Source organism: Schistocerca serialis, chromosome 2 (genome assembly GCF_023864345.2).
Source record: "Schistocerca serialis cubense isolate TAMUIC-IGC-003099 chromosome 2, iqSchSeri2.2, whole genome shotgun sequence".
NCBI classification, from domain to species: domain Eukaryota; kingdom Metazoa; phylum Arthropoda; class Insecta; order Orthoptera; family Acrididae; genus Schistocerca; species Schistocerca serialis.
The window spans coordinates 809774149-809795807 of record NC_064639.1 but is presented as its reverse complement, the minus strand read 5'-3'; positions in this window follow the sequence as shown (position 1 = coordinate 809795807).

Below are 21659 nucleotides of genomic sequence, written 5' to 3'. Positions count from 1 at the left end.
CGAGAAGTTAAAAAAGCCGCAAAGATCAGCAGACAAGTTGCTCGCATCCGTCTTTTGGGATAAAGAAGGAATCCTACTTATTCACTACTTACAACATTGTAAGACCATCAAGGGAAAGTACTGTGTTGAACATCTCGAAAAACTGAAACAAAAATAGGCCTCTAAACGTCGATAAAAGCTGAGAAGGGCATTTTTTTTTTTTGCAAGACAATGCCCTCCTCACAAGGCGGCCAAGACGTAACAGCGATTGGCAGATTGTCACTTTGAAATCCTCAAACATCCACCATTCTCACCTGACTGGGCCCCCTCGAATAACTGTTCCCAAACTTCAAGAAACATCTCAAAGGGAGAGAATTTTTGAACAATGACGAAGTCAAGAAGCGGAGTAATAATTTTTTATTTTAAAATTTTTTTTGATTGGTTAAAGAAGCTGCAACAAATATACGATAAATGTGTTGGGTTCAAATGGAAAGCTGTGCGGAGTGGACGCGCGGTTTGAGGCGCGATGTCACGGATTGCGAGGACTCTTCCGCCCCTCTGGAGGTTTTGTCCTCCCTCGGGGATGGGTGGGTGTGTTGTCCTTAGCATGTTTAAGTAGTGTTTAAGTCTAGGAACCGATGACCTCAGCAGTTTGGTCCCTTAGGATCCCACACGCATATGAACATTTTTTTCTCAGAGGGAAATATGTTGAGGAAATAATTGTTTTTCAAGTCCAGAACAGCACTGTTCTTTATAAAGTCAAAGAATTATGGGCACCCCCTGGCATACCAACACTTCTGTGGAATTTCTGACACCATGATGATACTCACAGTAGAGAAAAATGAGGTGCGTCTAACTATAGATAGATGAGAAAAGAATATCACAGTGTAACAATGCTTCAGCCGAACTAAATCCATCAAAGCACACTTCATTTTCTTTTTTATTCGACGCTGTGCGTTTTGGTAACGTGGTACCACCATTAGTTCAAATTTAGGGGTAAATCAGACATAATATATTAAGGATGTCAGTGGTTCTAAAGACAAAAACTGAATGATCCTTGTCACCTCACGGCCTCATGATCCCCGCCAGTCACAGGTTTGTTATACGTATATATTTGTCGTATCCAGATTAATCAAAACGAAATGTATTTGTAAAGTAATCAGTGAAATTAGATTTCAGTTACCTTTATACTGAAGAGCCAAAGAAACTGGTACACCTGCCTAATATCGTGTAGGGCCCCCGCGACCACGCAGAAGTGCCGCAACACGAGGTAGCATGGACTCGACCAATGTCTGGAGTAGTGCCGGAGGGAACTGACACCATCACTCCTGCAAGATTGTCTATAATCCGTAAAAGTAGAAGGGAAGGAGATCACTTCTGAACAGCACATTGCAAGGGATCCCAGCGTGTCGTCAAGGGATCGAGTAGTCGGCGCGAGAGCTATACACAGATGATCAACAAACTAAAGCGTCAGACGTTACAAGAGAGGCGTTATGCGTCATGTAGAGGTTTACTGTTGAAATATCGAGAGGGAACTTTTCGGAAAGAGTCGGACAACATATTAGTACCTCCCACACACATCGCGCAAAATGAATACAACGATAAGATTTGAGAAATTAGAGCTAGTACAGAGGTTCATCGACAATTAATCTTCCCCCGAGTCAGGGAAGGAGGTATCAGTAGTACCAGAAGAACCTTCCACCACACATTGTCAAGTGGCTTCCGGAGCACTGATTTGATGTAGATTTCATGTCGTTAACTGAGTTAGAAGAACCAACACGCAAAGCAGTAGGGTACGGAAGTACTAAGAAATGGTTAGATACACTTGAAATTCTTTAAGGCTACAGAAACTACGATAACGAATTTCATACGGGAGGCTAGTGCGGCCTATTCTTGACAACTACTCTACTGTTTCGGATACGTATGAGGTTGCGTTAAAGGAAGACTGTAACCTCCCCCTTGCTAATCGGTCCATTGGACGCCGATATAATTAACCTTGATCGCATATGAGTATGAAATTTTATAGTGAGTAAGCTATCGTTACCGAAGAAAACAATACCTGTTAGTACAAGGAAAATGCACAGCAAAAAAATGGTTCAAATGGCTCTGAGCACTATGGCACTTAACATCGGAGGTCATCAGTCCCCTAGAACGTAGAACTACTTAAACCTAACTAACCTAAGGACATCACACACATCCATGCCCGAGGCAGGATTCGAACCTGCGACCGTAGCGGTCGCGCGGTTCCAGACTGAAGCGCCTAGAACCGAAAGTGTACAACAGACGCTTCTGAAGGAACAATTTATTCTAGGCCTTATCTAAGTATAACTACTAACGGTGTTTTGATATGGGCGGAAATTTAGTGGAATCGCTCATGAACCACACAGGGGAGAAAAGGGTACCATGCAATATTTTTAATACAAAAATAGTGATAATACAAAAAATACTGATTAGCAAAAAATGGATAGTTAAACGGTCGCCACCTCACTAGGACAATGAATATCCACAATCTTAGGAGATCTTATTGCAAAGAAAACTAAGCAAATAAACACTGACTTGTCAACAGAAGTTCGTCACGCTTTTCAAGCCGTTCACGGGAAGATAAATGAATCAGAGCACTGAGTTTGCAGTTATTTAACCTGAAATACTAAATTTTGAAAGTAAAGTTACATTATTTGCTGGTTAAATCAACGACTGCCTGCAACTGGAACTTTGTTTAGTAAAAAATTAATTTCAGGAACCGCAGCATAACGTAATGCACAATTCGGAAAAGGCAAGCAAATTACTTTTGATTATGGAAAGATTGAACTGAATTGATTTTATGTAAATGTGGCAGCAGAAGTCACTCGCTACGATAAGTACAGAATCAATGAAATTGCACACTCTTAATCTGTGCTGCATCTTTACTTATTAGTTTGCCAATGAATTTTACATTACTTCATGTGAGTGAAGGTAATACTCAAAATAGCGAATTAGTTAAGCCCCTGTCGTGCAGTGGGATCCTTACAAGAAAGGACTGACGGATTACATCGAAAAACTTCTAAAAAAGTTTTGTATTATCGCGAAATATTGGAGAGAGTGCCAAAGAAATGATACAGGATTTGGGCTGGAAATCATTAAAAGAAAAGCGTTTTTCGTTGTGACGGGATCTTCTCACAAAATTCGAATCATCAACTTTCTCTTGCGAATGCGAAAATATTTTCTTGACACCGACCTCCATAGGGAGGAACGATCACCACGATAAAATAAGGGAAATTAGAGCTCGTACGGAAAGATACAGGCGTTCATTCTTTCCGCACGCTATACGAGATTGGAATAATAGAGAATTGTGAAGGTGGTTCGATGAACCCTCTGCCAGGCACCTGAATGTGATTTGCAGAGTATCCATCTAGATGTAGATGTAGAAGAATGAACAGTTACTGAGTCAGAAAAATTTAGATTGAAACTGGTCCTTAGCAAACAAACAAAACTGGCAGTAAATGGTTAGTCCGTTTTCTTATTCTCACGACACGGCGATTCCATGGGAAGGAAAAAGGACCCTGCTTGGTAATAACTGTTGAAGACTATTATTGAGGAAAATTATTAATGTTTGTGAACGGAATGCCACTGGGTAACGCCTGTATAATATTAGTTAACGGTCTTACGATGTTGTAGCTGTGCGGACGACGAAGAATATAGCCGACGACAATGCTAGGGCTGCCACTGTTGCTGTTGCTGCTGCTGCTGGTTGATAACCACGAGTTGTCTTCAGAGCCACTGATTGTTATAAGACAGGCAATATTTACAACTGCAGCTTCCTCCTCCTGTTCACTCCTACAGTGCTCTCAATACTTGCGGGTTAACGATTTAGTTGCGCCTACGCTGGCGCGGTCATAGCTGCACACCGCGTCCGAGGGAGCTTCCTACAAACACTTTCGTACTCTTTCACAACTCAATCTGCTCGGCTTTCTCTCTGTTTGCAGTGCGACGGGGTCCCTCCCTACGGAATGATAAACAACGGCACAACTACTGCCGAATCGTCATTACCATCGGTACATTAAAAAAAGGTTCCCTTGTCTGTTACAGAGCAATTTACAATATTCACATTATAAATACAATCAATTTTATACATTCACAAATAAATACACTATTACATCCATTGCACATTGAGTATAGTTTCTGTAACAAAGCCTACAGACCCAGAAATAGAAGTACAATACAAGTTATCAAAGGATATTAAAAGCCGAAAAATTGTGGATGGTGCTGAAGGTATTTTATCCGCAGTTTTGGTGTTACAAGACATCGAAACAACGTGGAGGGCAGGCGACGTTCTTTTAGAGAAACTCTCTTCAGAAAGTTTAGAGGGTGCAGAACGATTCTTCTGCCGTCAAAATACATTTCGTGTACAGACCATGAAGATAAGATACAAGAAATTAGGGCCCGTAAGGAGGCATATAGACAGAGGTTTTCCCCTGGCTCTATTAACGAGTGAGACAGGAAAGGAAACGACTGATAGTTGTGGAGGCTTCTCTCTGCTATGCACCGAATGGTGGCCTGCGGAGTATGCATGTAGTTGTGATATTATCGTGTTCTTATACTGTATCTAATAAACACGCCGCCACCACTGGCGACTAACCTATTAGTGTGATTAATATTTCAGTCTCAACGTGGGATTTCGTCGCTATTCACTTCTGATGTCCACCAACTTTCTGTTCCTTTTACTATGTGAACGTTATAGCCTTCAATAAGCGATATTACTTCTCAGACATTTCCTTGGATGCGATATTGCAGTGGCTGTGTTATTCTGAATTACGATGCAATGTTCCTTTGGGTATGCATGTACGAGGTGCGACAATAAAGTAATGAGACTGATGTGAAAAAAAATGTTGGTTACCGTTTTAGTCAAGTTTAGTGTTGCCTCCTACAAAGTAGTTCCCTTCTGAATGCACACACTTTTTACAGCGCTTCTGCCATTGATGGTAACATTTCTGGTACTCATCTTTTGTAATATCCTTCAAGACCCTCGTTACAGCTTTTTGGACATCTTGTGTTGTTTGAAAATGGTGTTCCTTGAGCGCCGTTTTGAGTCTTCGAAACAGAAAAAAGTCGCAAGGAGCGATATCTGGTGAATAAGGTGGCTATGGTAGTACTGAAATTTGTTTTGAGGTTAAACATTGATGTACTGACAGAGCAGTATGGGGAGGGTCATTATCGTGATGCAGAATACAATTATCAGCAATGTTGACACGGACACGAAGAACTGTTTTACGAAGTCTTTCTAAAATTTCTTTGTAGTGATATTGGTTAACTGTTTGTCCAGGAGGTACCCACTCTTTATGAACGATTCCCTTGGAACCAAAGAAGCACACAAGCATGCATTTCACTTTTGACTTTGTCATGCGACCTTTTTTTGGTCTGGGTGATCCCTTTGAGCACCATTGCGAACTTTGGCGTTTTGTCTCTGGATCGTACTGAAAAAACCTACTTTCATCACCAGTGATAACACGGCTCAAAAACTCTCGATTGATTTCTGTTTCCTCTAACAGATCGGCTGCCACATTTTCCTGTGTTTCTCGCTGTTGTGGTGTGGGAATTTTGGGGGCCATTTTATACAAATCTTTCTCATACCAAGATCTTGAGTTATTGCTAGACGAACCGTTTCTCGATTGATGTTCAGTTCTTCTGCAATCATTTTCACAGATAATCTTCGATCAGATCGTGCGATTTCACGCACCCTGGCCAAGCTGACATCCGCCTGTGGGGTTGATGGTCGTCCCCTGCTGTCTTCATCTTCAACATTCGTTCTGCCATCACTTAATATTTTACGCCAACGAAAAACTTGAGCTCTAGACATAACCTCCTCTCCAAAAGCCTCCATTTCAGTGACGAGAGACACAAACACGTGTTAATCTATTACAGCACAACTCACGACTGAGCTGTTGCATCGATGTGCCGCTTGGACTAGAAGCAGCTTACAGACGAAGGTCTTCAGGGTTGCAAGATCTTGCAAGGAAAATCAGTCTCATTACTTTATTGTCGCACCTCCTATGTCCAAAGGAATATTGCATTGTAATTCGGAATAGTACAGGCACAAGAATTACGTATTTATCCGCTGACACCAGGCAAGTGATTTTAAAATAAATGTCTTCCCTCTACAGTAGTACACGTAATGGATGTACGACTACCGGTAGTAGACACACGGCTGACGACATATGGAAGTTTAAGGCTGTCCTTGAGTTGTGCTCGGATAGCTTGACGGTAAGGCGGACCGCTCGCGATAAGCGAGAAATCCAGGTTCCAGTTCCAATCTGACACAAATTTTTATTGAGGCCGTTCCATTATACAACTGATGGTTGTCCATATTCGCAATTACGATACATTTCATGTATTTCCTGGTATGGTCCTACAGTTTACTGATAATCATATTAACCTTCTGTATATCCGATCTGCAAGTTCGAGCATTCTCTATGGACATTGTGGCTGACGTAACTTCGATTTTGACATGCAATTCGCCTCTGGTATCCACAGAATCGGTGAAAAAAGGAGCGTATGAAGAACGCTGACGAAAAGAAAGGAACACATGCTGAGAAGTTTGTGAATAACTTCCGTGACACTAGAGGTATCTGCACAGAGTAAAAACGTTAGGAACGACAGAGACAGAAACGTATCGAAGAAATAATTGATAATTGAGGAGGTAGGATGCAATACAGGTCTGGCTAGTTGAAGAAATAAAATAATGAAAAAAGTCCACTGTTAGTCCTATTTGGTACAGGTGCGGCGCAAATGAGCTGTCTACTACGATAATTCGCTCGTTACTTGGAGGATGGTTTCTTCCAATACCCTTCTAAGAAAGCACCTATACCAACTCAGCTTTCGTGATCGTTCCGTTTTATTTTCTGATAATGGGTTAAACCGAAGTATTTATAAGGGTTGTTCCGAACCAGCTATAGCTCATCGAATTGCTGTCGTATAATATTATGTATTACAGTATTTCGTTTTGTAATTTCACATTTTTAGATTTCTCATAATTTAAAACAAGGTTCGATTCCTCTTGGCCGCGTGGGATTAGCCGAACGGTCTAGGACCCTGCAGTCATGGATTGTGCGGCTGTCCCGGCGGAGGTTCGAGTCCTCCCTCGGACATGGGTATGTGTGTCTGTCCTTAGGATAATTTAGGCTAAGTAGTGTGTAAGCTCAGGGACTGATGACCTTAGCAGTTACGCCCCATAAGATTTCACACAGATCTGAACATTTTTGATTCCTCTTGTGTTCATATTTTAGTAGGACACTCTTAGTTTTTATTCATACGACTAAGTGTTTCGGCAATAAGGTGTCAGAATCAAAGGACAACAACGTAGTATGCAGCACCGCATCCCGAAATGGCCGCCAATGTGATTTTCCAGGTGTGGCTGTGGGTTTATATAACAAATGGGAAGGTTGTACAGCGTACTGTGTAACATGATGAGAGCCAGCTCGTGTCGGCAGCATACAGCAGCCGAACTCCAGCGGTGCGCATTTCGTTCTCGGTGTTAGTGGGACGGCCGCCTCCGTGGCTAATGTTGAGGTGAGGCAGTCGCCGCCCTGTCACGCTCTCAGGCCGCCGCTCGCGGAAGGCGGCCATTAGCAGGCTGCCAGCCGACGCCCGGCATCGCACTCTGCGCGATGAGGCCCTGGCAAGGCCGCCTGCCGCCCTGCACTGTTGTGCTGCAGTGTTGGCGCCTGATGGATGCTGCCGAGCAACGCACCGGTCGGACAATGGCGGCGCCCGGAGCCTCTCTGACAGCTGCAAGCAAACTTCCCTCTCTCGCTCCGACTATTAGGCATACAGCAAACTACGCCCTAAACACGCGTCTCACCTACCACATAGTTCGTCTGCTCTGCTTAAAACAGCCACTGGCACGCCGCTCCAAATTTTACGCTCCAATACTTTACAGACACGGGTGAAGAGTACGAATGGCCTGTGAAAAAGTTCGAAACTTTTCCTAGTCCTCATTCGCAATGTTTTTTACACACACAGACAGCACGACGTGCATCTTGCGAGTTGATCCTCGCTCTGTATCTACTGGGTACACTTTCGACCCACTTACGAAACGAGTTACTGTCCTGAGGGCTTAGAGATATGTACGAGGTGCGTTCAATAAGTACTGCAACACTCTATTTAGATTGCCAAAAATGGTTCAAATGGCTCTGAAACCGTGAGACGTAACATCTGAGGTCATCAGTCCCCTAGAACTTAGAACTACACTACTGGCCATTAAATTTGCTACGCCAAGAAGAAATGCAGGTGAAAAATGGGTGTTCATTGGACAAATAATTATACTAGAACTGACATTTGATTACATTTCCACGCAATTTGGGTGCATAGATCCTGAGAAATCAGTACCCAGAACAACCACCTCTGGCCGTAATAAAGGCCTTGATACACCTGGGCATTGAGTCGAACAGAGCTTGGATCGCGTGTACAGTTACAGCTGCCCATACAACTTCACCACGATACCACAGTTCACCAAGAGTAGTGACTGGAGTATTCTGACGAGGCAGTTACTCGGCCACCATTGACCAGACGTTTTCAACTGGCGAGAGATCTGGAGAATGTGGTAGCCAGGTCAGCAGCCGAACATTTTATGTATCCAGAAAGGCCCGTATACGACCTGCAACATGCGATCGTGCATTATCCTACTGAAATATAGGGTTTCGCAGGAATCGAATGAAGGGTAGAGCCACATCGGAAAAGTAACGTCCACTGTTCAAACTGCCGTCAAAGCGAACAAGAGGTGACCGAGTCGTGTAATCTATGGCACCCCATACCATCACGCCGGGTGATACGCCAGTACGGAGATGACGAATACACGCTTCCAATGTGCGTTCACCGCGATTTCGCCAAACACGGACGTGACCACCATGATGCTGTAAACAGAACCTGGATTCATCCGAAAAAATGATGTTCTGCCATTCGTGCACCCAGGTTCGTCGTTGAGTACACCATCGCGGGCGTCCCGTCTGTGATGCAGAGTCAAGGGTAACCGCAGCCTTGGTCTACGAGCTGAAAGTCCATGCTGCTGCAAATGTCGTCGAACTGTTCGTGCAGATGGTTTTTGTCTTGCAAACGTATCCATCTGTTGACTCAGGGATCGAGACGTGGCTGCACGATCCGTTACAGCCATGCGGTTTAGATGCCTGTCATCTCGACTGCTAGTGATACGAGGCCGTTGGGATCCAGCACGGCGTTCCGTATTACCCTCCTGAACCCATCGATTCCATATTCTGCTAATAGTCATTGGATCTCGACCAACGCGAGCAGCAATGTCGCGATATGATAAACCGGAATCGCGATAGGCTACAATCCGACCTTTATCATAGTCGGAAACGTGATGGCACGCATTTCTCCTTCTTACACGAGGCATCACAACAACGCTCCACCAGGCATCGCCGGTCAACTGCTGTTTGTACATGAGAAATCGGTTGGAAACTTTCCTCATGTCAGCACGTTGTAGGTGTCTCCACCGGCGCCAACCTTGTGTGAATTCTCTGAAAAGCTAATCATTTGCATATCACAGCATCTTCTTCCTGCCGGTTAAATTTCCCACCTATAGCACGTCATCTTCGTGGTGTAGCAATTTTAATGGCCAGTGGTGTACTTAATACTAACTAACCTAAAGACATCACATACAACCATGCCCGATGCAGTATTCGAACCTACGACCGTAGTAGTCACGAGGTTCCAGACTCAATTGTCTAGAACCGCTCGGCCGCTGGAGCCGGCTTAGATTGCCAGAATACTATATTATTCCCTACTCTTTTGACTATAATATGCTATTTTTCAACACAGTCTCTATTCAATACGACGACCTCACGCCACCTTGCAGAGGGGGTCTGTATGGCCGCACGTAGCATCCTAGTGGTCGACGTCGGAGCCAACGTCTTGCTGCATCAGTAACCTCCCCATTATGCCCGTACTATTTCACGCAGAGTTCATCCTTTTCCAGCCCAGATGCTTGTTAGTAGCAAGAATTCTAGTGCGAGGGTGTTCAACATCTGCCTGTTTAACATAATACAAGAAATTGAAAATATCCTCCAATTCAAGAGCAACATTAAAAAAATATTCCACGAGCCATTCTTTCTGCGACTCATGGCGGGTGCTGAAAAGTAACACCTCTGAATTCTTTATGTGAAAACTCTTCAAGATTTTTAAATAATACAGCCGGCCGCGGTGGTCTAGCGGTTCTAGGCGCGCAGTCCGGAACCGCGCGACTGCTACGGTCGCAGGTTCGAATCCTGCCTCGGACATGGATGTGTGTGGTGTCCTTAGGTTAGTTAGGTTTAAGTAGTTCTAAGTTCTAGGGGACTGATGACCACAGTAGTTAAGTCCCATAGTGCTCAGAGCCATTTGATTTTAAATAATACACACGTTGTTAACATTTTACATTTTTACTCTTCATGTCTACATGTTTATTTCTCAGTGCAGTCTTCCTGGCGACTATTACGTTTCTGCCAATGAAAGATTAATTTGTTGACACCGTCACTGGAGAATTTTTCACTTTCCTGATAGAGCCAGAACCTCACTTCTGCTAACACCGCTTCATCACTATCAAAGTTAACTTTTGGAAACAGATGAAAATCGGATGGGGCTAAGTCGGGAACACATGGAGGATGATCGATGACAGTGAACCCAAGGCGTCCAATTGTTGCAGGTGTCGCAGCGCTCGCGTGTGGCCTGGCGTTGTCTTGCTGAAGGAGACAGTGCCCCATGTGTGGACGAGGTCTTCGAATTCTAAACTCGATTGCAACGCGCTGTTTCTCACGCACTGACGTATTTACGTTACACTCCACCATGTTATGTACTACCTTTCGGAGCCGTCTAACGGCGGAGGGATGCTAATATGTAGTCATGAAGAATGAAGATGTAGAATATTAATAACGTATGTTACATTTCAGGGCATTATGAGTTTTCACATAAAAAATTCGGAGGCATTATATTTCAGCACGTCTCTGTATATCACTATCACAATGAAGGATTGAAAAGTTTTGTTATCTACTTGGACAGAAATAGCTTTTTGTAAAGCTACGTAAGTGTAACTCAGTATTTACAGACACAAGTAAGTATTTTATTTGAAGAGTAACATGATAATCAAGTAAATATTAAGCTACATAGCTGTGCAAAAAGCAGTATAAGTATCATATGAATCATAGAACATACTGCGTATAACTTAAGAGATAGCATATTTTTCAAAGTAGCAACATTTTTCTAATTTACTTCATTTCATGAACAACACTATGCACTTTAGTGAGATTTTATTCTTTGGTGTAGTATAGACATTAATATTTCTAAGGTTCTCTTCCTTGTTCTCAACGTATAGGGGAACACGAGGTAAAGTGGCCACTCCAGATAAAGTTAAACTTTTACCAAACCATGGACGTAGAAGCTCACCGCTTTCAAATTTTCAGTCTTCGTATTGCAAGGGATTCCCCTAAATAATTTTATGTGATAAAGGAAGAAATATATTGCATGCATTTTCCTCAGAGCTTACACAGTTACCTGTTATCTCTCGCTAAGGTTGTAATGTGGCGAGTTCGACTGCAGCAGCATCCCTTGTTTGTTGTTCCGTTTTCCAGACATATCTTCTAGGCATCTTGATGTCCTAGTGGCTGAAAGAATAACAAGTGTCTACGATAGGCTGTTTTCAATCGAATTTTCGTATTGGCCCTAATATTTAACTTTAAGTAGTATAAACTTATTCAAAATTGTCACAAACGATAAAATTTCCAATGATACCTCTGTACATAAAAGGGTTTAGAAGTTGGTCTCATCAGTAGTATTATGTGTGATACATGGAAACAACTCTTATTGGTGTAAAAACCTTTGCCATTTTTCCCAGCACGTAGCATTTTTCCCGACCGACACTATTTCGGCGCTAGCGGTTCACAGTTGAAGCTATCAGATCGAAAGAAACAACAAGCTATTGATTTGTAGGTCAAAAGACGTTATTGAAACACAGATGTTGTAAATAAAGTAGTACCCTACCTGTAAGTGACGTAACACGAATAATATAATGACTTACCTTACATCAGACGATCGAAAATTAGTGAAGTTTTACTGAAAGCGACACTGATCAACAAAATTTATGTTTTTTGATGTCGAAAGAAGTATAATGGCTGATACTTAAGTCTTTTGGTGCTTTAAAATATTTTTACAGAACTTCTCCATCACCCGCAGCTTGTGAGTAATCACGTTAATAACTTTTCTGGTAGATATACATTTGAGTAATTGTAAAATCTTAGTTGTTATATATTTTACCCACCTAAAATGTATGTGACGTAGCTTTTCGACTATACTTTCCTTGAAGAATATCCCTCTTCATTAGTCCACCAACATATCCGGTGTCCATTCTCTCTGATAGTCCGTTTTTCATTTCAGCGATGTTATGTAGGAAACGCTCACCATGTTTTCCATTGACTGTACCGAGGTTGCCAAGGAAGAAATCAAGATGAGAATCCAACACGCACATTTTCAATGAAATGTTATATTCCAGGACCTTGTAGTACTCAGTCAATTCACAGACTAGTTCTCCACAATGTTCTTCTAGCATATTTAACAAAATTCAAAGTTTTGAACTTTTCGTAAGTCTGGCTGGCAAATATTACCGCTTTCAGTTTCACTTCACTGATCTTTGGTAAGCTCTTTTATAGAAATAGAAATGCACTTATTTTAAGATCCACTGATTCCCAAAAATTAATAATCAAACCTGGTCTGAAATGTAATTGATATAATACATTTTTCCAGCACTTACATGTGGTTGATGAACCATATTTGCCGATCATGAATTGATTGACTCTCTTTTTTGTCAGATTTTCTTAAAATAATTATTGAGTCTAACTCTTTTACTACATATGTACCAGAAGCAGAAAATCTTTGTGTAGCCAAGATGTAATACAATACGTATCACTCTGCCGTGAATGGTCATTATATTGAGCACTGAATAGCAGGGGTTGCATGTTCATGTAGCTTTCTGTCGTATCATAGATCATTACCAGCCCCAACAGCATCTCAGAGTTGGTAACAGAACACACATTTCCTACAGACGCTGAGTGCAGTCGCCGGGTCCAGTCGCGTGGGGACCCGGTAGATCCAGTGATTCGCTCTCACTGATCCACGTTTTAGCGGCTTCGACTACGCGTAGCTTCTGCTGCTGCCATATAAGGTGGCGGTGGCAGCTACACGGTCCAGTCTGAGTTGCAGTCTTCGATAGTCTTCTGTCTCAGTCAACCTCCGACAGTTTGCTCGTGCATTAGTAGCGTTAGACTTACGCTGTAAGACGCTCTGTAGTTCGCTTCTTGATGGAGCTGGACTTTATTGCTGTTTTTTCTTTCGTAAAGTTTATTTGCAACGCTTGGAGGAAACTACAAGTTAAGTAAAATTTCAGTATACTATATTTAAGTGTTCGTTAATCATTTCTGCTCGTGTCCTGCTGCCCTACGTCAACAGTGGCTGCACCACTCGGTAGCCCAACTCAACTTACCGTTGTGTACGAAGTATTACACAACAGTTTCCTTCGTACCAAGTATGCGAGATATAGGAATGGATGTAGCAAGACACCTTTAAAGCTGGTTTTCGAGGGGTCAATGAACAAGTGTCAGTCTTGAGGTTTATGTTCGACATCCAGAGACTCCATCAAAGAATCATCATTATTATAGAAAACTAAATCCATCTGTTTAGAAAATAGATGCTTGATTTCTTTCTGGCGTTGTTGGAAAGAAGCTGCTTTGGTACCATCCTGCAGGAGGTGCCAGCCTGTCAATATTGTAGTCAATTTTAGGTAATTCAAGATCACGAACAAAGTTTTCCGTGTCAGAAAGCGAGGTTTGTTTGTAGTATTGTATAAAACCTTGGTCATTCTGTTGTTGTAATTCACTAATTTCATCAAGATTTTCAAAATCTTCATCTGAGTTTTGTCGTCTGGTGGTGTTGGCATTGTAAGGCTAGTCCATGAGGCGCGGGACGACTTGCTGATTCTTAAGACGGATCTTAACAGTATGTTTGGACTTTGAACTAATTCCAGATATATTTGTCAAGCTGAAGTAGCAGTGCGTTACATGATCCTTAGGTTCCCGCCATATCATAGGAATTGCAAAAGGCCCACGACGGCCTACTTTTAAGCAGCCAGTTAATAGTGTTACACATACGACACTAAAGATATCTGCAGCCCAAAACTTATTCTGATTTATTCTATTGTCAAAATAACACTCCACAAGCTCTCCTAATTACAGGAGTCACATTTCACACATGCACTTTTAAACTTATTTGCCCCAAATGTAACAAAAATTGCTTATATCGTCAACACATTTGCGAGACATGTTCGTCCTTCTGAATCCTAGTCCTTACACTTGTCAACTCATTTCTAAAGAACAATCATGATTAGTTTCTTTCAATACGTAAATCTTCCGATCCCCTGGCAGTTAAGCGAGACACTTACCATCTGTAACTGAACTTGTTCCTTATCAGTAGTTGGGGCAAGCCTTAGGCTGGACGGGAAAGCAATTATTGTGAAAAGAAACCCTCATTATTAAGCGTTGTTGTCATTCCTGAAGTCACAGTCAACAATCGCCAGATGCAAATATGTCAATTGTTGATCTAAATGAATAAAATTATGTCCATTTAATCACTGCATTGAGTATCCTGCGCTAACAACCTTAAAAACAGATTCTCTTTATTAGTACAAAAAAGTTGGCGGGTGATGGAACTTTCCTAACTTGGTTTTTGGATTTGGTAGATGCAAATGTAAGGGGCATTCGAATGAAACCCGGTAACGATTTTATTTACTCAAAAATGTAGTTACACAGTACACATACGCAACGACAGTCGCCAGTACTGTTGGCACATCTATCGCATTGCGACACTAGCCCGTCGATTCCATCCTTGTAGAAGCTAGTAGACTGCTGTCGGATCCAGGACTGGACCCAGTCACACACTTCGTCGTCCGTTGCTAATCGATGTCGCCGAATAGCTTGTTTTAGAAAACCAAACACATGAAAGTGACACGGTGAAAGGCCCGGACTGTATGGTGGATGCTACAGCGTTTCCCATCGAAACTGGCGCAATGTCATCTTCACTGCATTTGCTGTGTGTGGGTGGGCGTTATCCTGCAGGAGGATGACGCCAGTAACCTATAGATCTCGTCCACGGTGATTCTGCGGTTGTCGGAGTCTCCAGCATTTACTTCCGCATCCATTCCCGGTGTGATGACACGATGAGCCTTTCCAAGGCGAGCATCGTCTTCCAGCCACCCGCGCCCCTGAAAGAATTGCTTGCGCCATTCCACAACACTTGAACGACTCAGACTGCACTCATCGTACACAGCCTTCATCCGTCGATACATTTCACGGCCTCCAACTCGCCCCGCCTTAAAAAATCGAATCACTCGTCGTTGTTCCTGCTTACTCCCCTGCATGTTTGGTAGTGGACGATAACTTGTGTGACCATCTCATCTTCGGCGTGAAAACGGCGCTAAGCAGCATCAAACGGTGCGCACACGTCAGTCTCTCTACCAATAGATGGCGCCACCACGCCTGCAGTTACGTGGTGCCACCTTACGTGTAAGGGAAAGGTTGACGCACTGACCAGGTTTCATTTGAATGAACCTCATATATAAGAATAAGCTGCGGAAACTTCTTTAACATATTCACTGTTGGACAGTGTAGTTGACAAACTTTCTCTGTTAAATTAACTGACAACAATAATGGCGTATTTAGAACTATTTTGACCATTACCAGCAGCCAGCAGCACTGTTCAGAGCCAACAATATGTGATGGGACCGTTGTCCATCCTAGCCGCTTTACTCAACCTTCACTTACCTCTACTTGTCCGACTTCCCTGAAGGGTCTCTCTCTTGGTAGGATCTATGGAACATAATGAATGAATGGATAAATAAATGAGCAGTTACTTGTTGTGTGATGGATCCGTGTTTCTTCTGCAGTTTATTCGTGTAACCTTACATTTAATGATGTTTAAGGCATGGTGTCATTTTTTATAAAAAGTACCAAGTTTTCCTCAGTTAAATTATAATCTCTCAGTGATTAATGACGTGATTCTTCACCAGGGAGAGGAAGTACAGTGTCGATCATGTGTGCCCTAAATCATGATCTATTTGCACGTCGTCCACTTTTTCAAGAACATTAGGAAAATAAAAGGTAGTGGTTACACTGGAAGGTTACACTCACCATAGTTTCATATTCATTTCCAAGCACTGTATGACTTCTGAATATAACATGAACACCTCCAATAACGAAACAAAAGCTACGGCATTAATGAAAATCACCTATAAGCTCTAAAATTGTAATCAATAATGTAATACTGGCACAGGTACCTAGCTGTCTGCATCTCGGATATGACGTAGAGCGAAATTTTAGTCGTGAAATTTAATGTAACCAGTGGAACAGTTAGAACTTCGGTGTGAAAGAATAATAGTTTTGGAAGAGACAGAGGTGAAGTCTTACAGAGTCATGGCAGTACCTACTATATGGATATAAAACCGGAACCCGCGAGGAAGAATATGAGGAAGACCCAGATTGTAGAAATGAGATTTCTCTGTAGTGTTAAAATGCGCACTAGAGAAGACAGCTTCAAATATAAAGGCACTAGGAATTAATTAGAAATTGATTCGATGCATAAAAAAATAGATCTCAAGAGGAATAAATGGTGGGAACATATACACAGCATGCATGAAAGTTAAGTTAACATATTCTTGAATCCAAACCTAGACTGACAGAACTGAGGGGATGCCCATGGAAGACATGGCTGGATTTCGTTGGTCAGAATGGGTAAAATCAACTAATGCATCAATGGAGATGAAGAAACTGTAAAAAATGTCTGGATTCAGAACTCATGTACTTAAATTATTGGCTCAAGCAACTATGTAAGGTGCGTGTACCACGCTGGAACGACTTCACGCAGCCGTGATTTTTGAACAAGAAATTAACAATATCTGTTAGTATTATAAATACGACGAAAAATACACCTACCCACAAGGAGGAGGAAATTCCATTCACTAGCCTCAAGTGTATCGGTAAGTAGCTTCAAGAAATAAAATCACCTGTTTGATGCGGTATCGATGGTGTTAATGCCGACAACACACGGTCTGCCTCGTGCAGCCCACATTATCACAGAGGATGCGACGTTCAAATGGGTCGCCAGCGGGCACCAACCCGAGCCATGCCTTCGACGAGGCCTGATGTTTTCCGATAGGTGGTGATACGAACCCCATCAGAGGACGCTGAGTTCGTACCTACTCACTGCATGCATGTACATGTACGTCTATGTAAGATACCACTAACCGAGTTTCGACTCCCAGATGCGAAAGACCCGCAGTGAGATCACTGTCAACGTTACATGACGCTATTAATATAGAAAGTGTTGACAGTTAGAAACATATCACACACTAACTGGAACAAAGTCGTGTGTATACTTTATGTACACTTTTCATTATTCCGCACATTTTACAAGCCAAACTTAGCAGACTAAATTTCTAGACAAGTGCAGCGAAATGGTTTCGTTCCTAACTGACGTCTCGCCAACAACGCATTATGTGCGGCACCTATAAGTCACAGAGGGGCAGGTAGCGTCATGATCCGCCATGGTTTGGTATTACACCTTATACTCTTTATGTTGTATGTCATTGACGTGTCATCTGTTTTTTTCCTACTGCAAATACCACCAGTTGGCTGAAGACCTCCAGTTGTATCTAACAAGTGAAAAACCAATAAACGTGAAGACAGTTCTCGAGAGTATCAACAGCGACCTGTGTACACTAGAAAAATGAGCACGAAATTTGGGGTTGAAGCTCAACCCGTCCAAACCCCAAGCGGTACTGGTTGCTCGTTTTTGGCTCATTATCCCGAATTATCGGGAACCCCTGCCATGTTTAATCCTAAATGGAGTAATCATCAACTTCTCTCACTCTGCAAAGAGTCTGACAATAATAACTGATGAAATTCTAAATTGTATTGAGCACGTAACTGCAATGTGCAAGAAAGCATCAGCACCTCTCAATGCCCAACAAAAATATAAAATGCTCTTACCTCTTGGCCGGAAAAATAAATTTGTACACATTATTACTGATTTTTTGAGTCGTCAGTCATCTGACTGATGTTTTCCTGTGTTTTCCTTTTCATCTCAAAGGAGCACATGCAACCCACCTTCTGAGGTATTTGCTGGATGTCTCCCAAACTGCGTCTTCCTCTACAGTTTTTACCTTCTACGGTTATCTCTAATACAATGAAAGTCATTCCCTGATGTCTTAACAGATGTCTTATGAGCCTGTCTCTTCTTCTTGTCTGGGGTTTTCTTTGTGTTCCTCTTCTCCCCGATTCTGCGGATAAATTCGTCATCCTTTTCAATTTCTTCTCAGAAATTTCTTTCTCAAATTAAGACATATATTTTGTACTAGTAGACTTCTCTTGGCCGGGTATGCTCTTTTTGCTTTTTGCTTTTTATGTCCTACTTGCTTCGTAGTCCGCCTCGGTAGCTGAATGGTCAGCGTGACGGATTGCGGTCCTAATGGGATGGGTTCAATTCCCGGCTGGGTCGGGGATTTTCTCCACTCAGGGCCTGGGTGTTGTGTTGTCTTCATCATCATTTCATCCCCATGCGGCGCGCAGGTCGCCCAATGTGGTATCGAATGTAATAAGACCTGCACCAAGGCAACCGGATCTGCTCCGTAAGCGGTCTGCCAGCCAATGACGCCTAACGTTGATTTACATTTTCCTTGGTTCGACCGCCATGGGTTATTTTGCTGCCTATGTAGCAGAATTCCTTAACGTCATCTACGTCATGAACACCAATTATGACGTTAAGTTTCCCGCTGTTACCATTTCTGCTTCTTCTCACCACTTTCGTCTTTTTTCGTTCTACTCTCTCTCCATATTCTTTACTCATTAGACTATTCATTCCATTCAACACATCTTCTAATTCTTCACATTCACCGAGGATAACAATATCAACAGTGAATCTTATCACTGTTATACTTTCACCTTCAACTGTAATCCCACTCTCGAACTCTTTTTTTGTTTCCGTCGTTGCTTCTACGCCTTTCGTATAAATTATCCCAATTTTTCTCAGTATTTCGAATACTTTACACTTTTTTACACTCTCAAGCGCTTTTTCCGGGCCGACAAATCTTATGAAAGTATCTTGTTTTTTTCTCCAGTCTTGCTTCCAGTACCAACAACATCATAACTGCCGCTCTGATGCCTTCACCTTTCCTAAAGCCAAACTGATCGTCATCAAACATATCCTCGATCTTATTTAATTTTTAATTACAGCGATGCTATTATTGATTACAGCGTGTTATTTGCAAAGCCTTTCTCATGAGACCTCACAGCGATTGGAACTGATTATGAACGTCTGTTTTCGTTAATATATTTCTATTCGACTCATTGATCATAACTCACTACCAATACAGAGCTATCATTGGTGTGTGCAGCCAAGCCCAGATATTTCGATACCGTCTGCCTACTCCACTGCTTATCAACGTACACTTTACCCCATATCTCTCCTCGACCTTAACGCTCTTGTGTGAGCAATAAGGCAGAAACACCTGTTCCCATCACAGCAAAATCCTTTGTGTCCCGTTCCACACTTAGCTGGTGCAGTCTCCTTAAAAAAAATTCCCCAGAACCCTCTACATCAAAAATTTTATTTTTCTATTTTGTACACCTGCAAATTGTTTTCATTTGTGGCACTACCTTATTCTTATTGTTGCTATTATTATTGTTGCTATTGGCACTATCAGTGGCAGTAGCAGCAGTACAGGTACTACTATTATTAACTTTATTAGCTCGTAATCAATATTATTTACTCACATTGTAACTAAAGACACTAAAATCATTTTAATACCATTTGGCACATTAAAATTATTTCTTAAGTAATCATGATGCATAAAAGGCACTGTATTTTTGTATTTTTGAAGCCCTTCTTTGAATTAAGATATCATATCAAGTAAATAAACAAATGTGTTGACATTTTATTCATGTATTAAACGTTTGGAGTTTCCACGGTAAGCTACGCTACTTTCTAACGTTTACAGACGTTACAAGAAAAGTAACCGAGATAGCTTAAATAATAGAGGAGTTTTGCTGTCTTTGATTTTGTAACATATCGATATAGAACTTATTACTTACCGCCGGTCTCTGGGAGTTAAATAGATGATCCCGCATTTTCTATGATTGCAGCATTGTCTTACTGTATAACGTGGACAAAGCCCCAGCGATAGTAGTCACGCGCCATCTTGCGTGTTCAGGAGTGTCGTTGTTGGCTACAGCACGGAGCGGTCGCGCGTGCCGCGTAGCGAATAGATACTATGAAGAATTTCCTAGAAAGTATAATTTACTTTTGAAAGTGTCATGTCGGTTCTTAGGAGAAAAAATTTTGCATAATTTTGTTATTTCTCGGAAAGCCGTCAGGCACTATTTTTAAGATTTGAGGTTGAAACGGTGTCGTGTCCATTATTCAGTAGTTTTCTTGGGGGACATAGCAAAACGTAAATGAAAAGGTTCGCGTGATTAGTGCTTACCTGTTTGATTAATATGGAAATGCAATGCAGCAGTGTGACGTATATCAGGTATAACTGTTCACACAGGACGGGGTTAGTCTAGGCATCGTTAGGTAAGTTTGTTGTGTGCTAAATGGAAAACAAAGTAATTTTACTGTTATTAGTTCAAAATGATGTTTCCCATTTCTAAACTGAACAAGGTTAATATTTGAAAAGTATAAGAGACAAATGTTCATGTTAGGCACATGATTAGGTTTATTTCCTAACGAAGAGTGTTTTATATGTAACGTTCAATCTCAGGCCCAACAGTACAATAGCCGCTAAAATTAATCTACTGTACTCAAGAGATTTATAACGAGTGATTTAGTCATGGAACTCTGTCATACGTGATTATATTAGTGAGGCTAAAAAATAGTGTCAACCTTATTGCCATTTCCGGACACGTACCAAGGAGCACCAGCTAAACTACGAACTTGATTAAGCACCTATCAGTCATAGAGCTTCTGAGATTAAGAAGATCATCTGGAACATTTTCATCAATCGCGAAAACCAATTTCGCCAATATATATCTCAATTATAGAGCAACATTTTGATGCTTGCCTGAAGTTTACATTGAGATCGTGCAACAGATCACTGAGTTTCGCGATAAGATTCATTTAAAGTTCTGGAGAGCTTGTACGTGGCATGTTCTGTGTAACCATGAGGACACAGGCCGTTTATTTTACGAACTCCTCGCAAACATTCGACGAAGAGTGAAGTCCTAACGTATTAACACAAATAAAGGCTTTGTTTCTACCTGGTGTTGGATGCATGTATTGTTCCCTCTTGTACAACGTCCCTATATTTGAAGGAACGCGACTAAAGATGCTTGCAGCTGAGATGAACAGTGTAGATAAGTAACTAACAACAAAAGGAAACACTATACAGGGTGAAGTCCTACACCGCATTTTACATTAATATACTGGCTTCTGCCAGCTAGAAAGTACCTCCACGTGGCCTTGTATAAGCTAAAAAACACACTGATGGATATGAAAACAGTTACATTACTGATCTAGGACAACAACTTCTCTATGTGTATAAACGGGCAAAAAAAATGAAGGACGTGAATATGGATAGATCACCACATCAGGAGATGTATTACTGTGTCCTCTAAATAAGT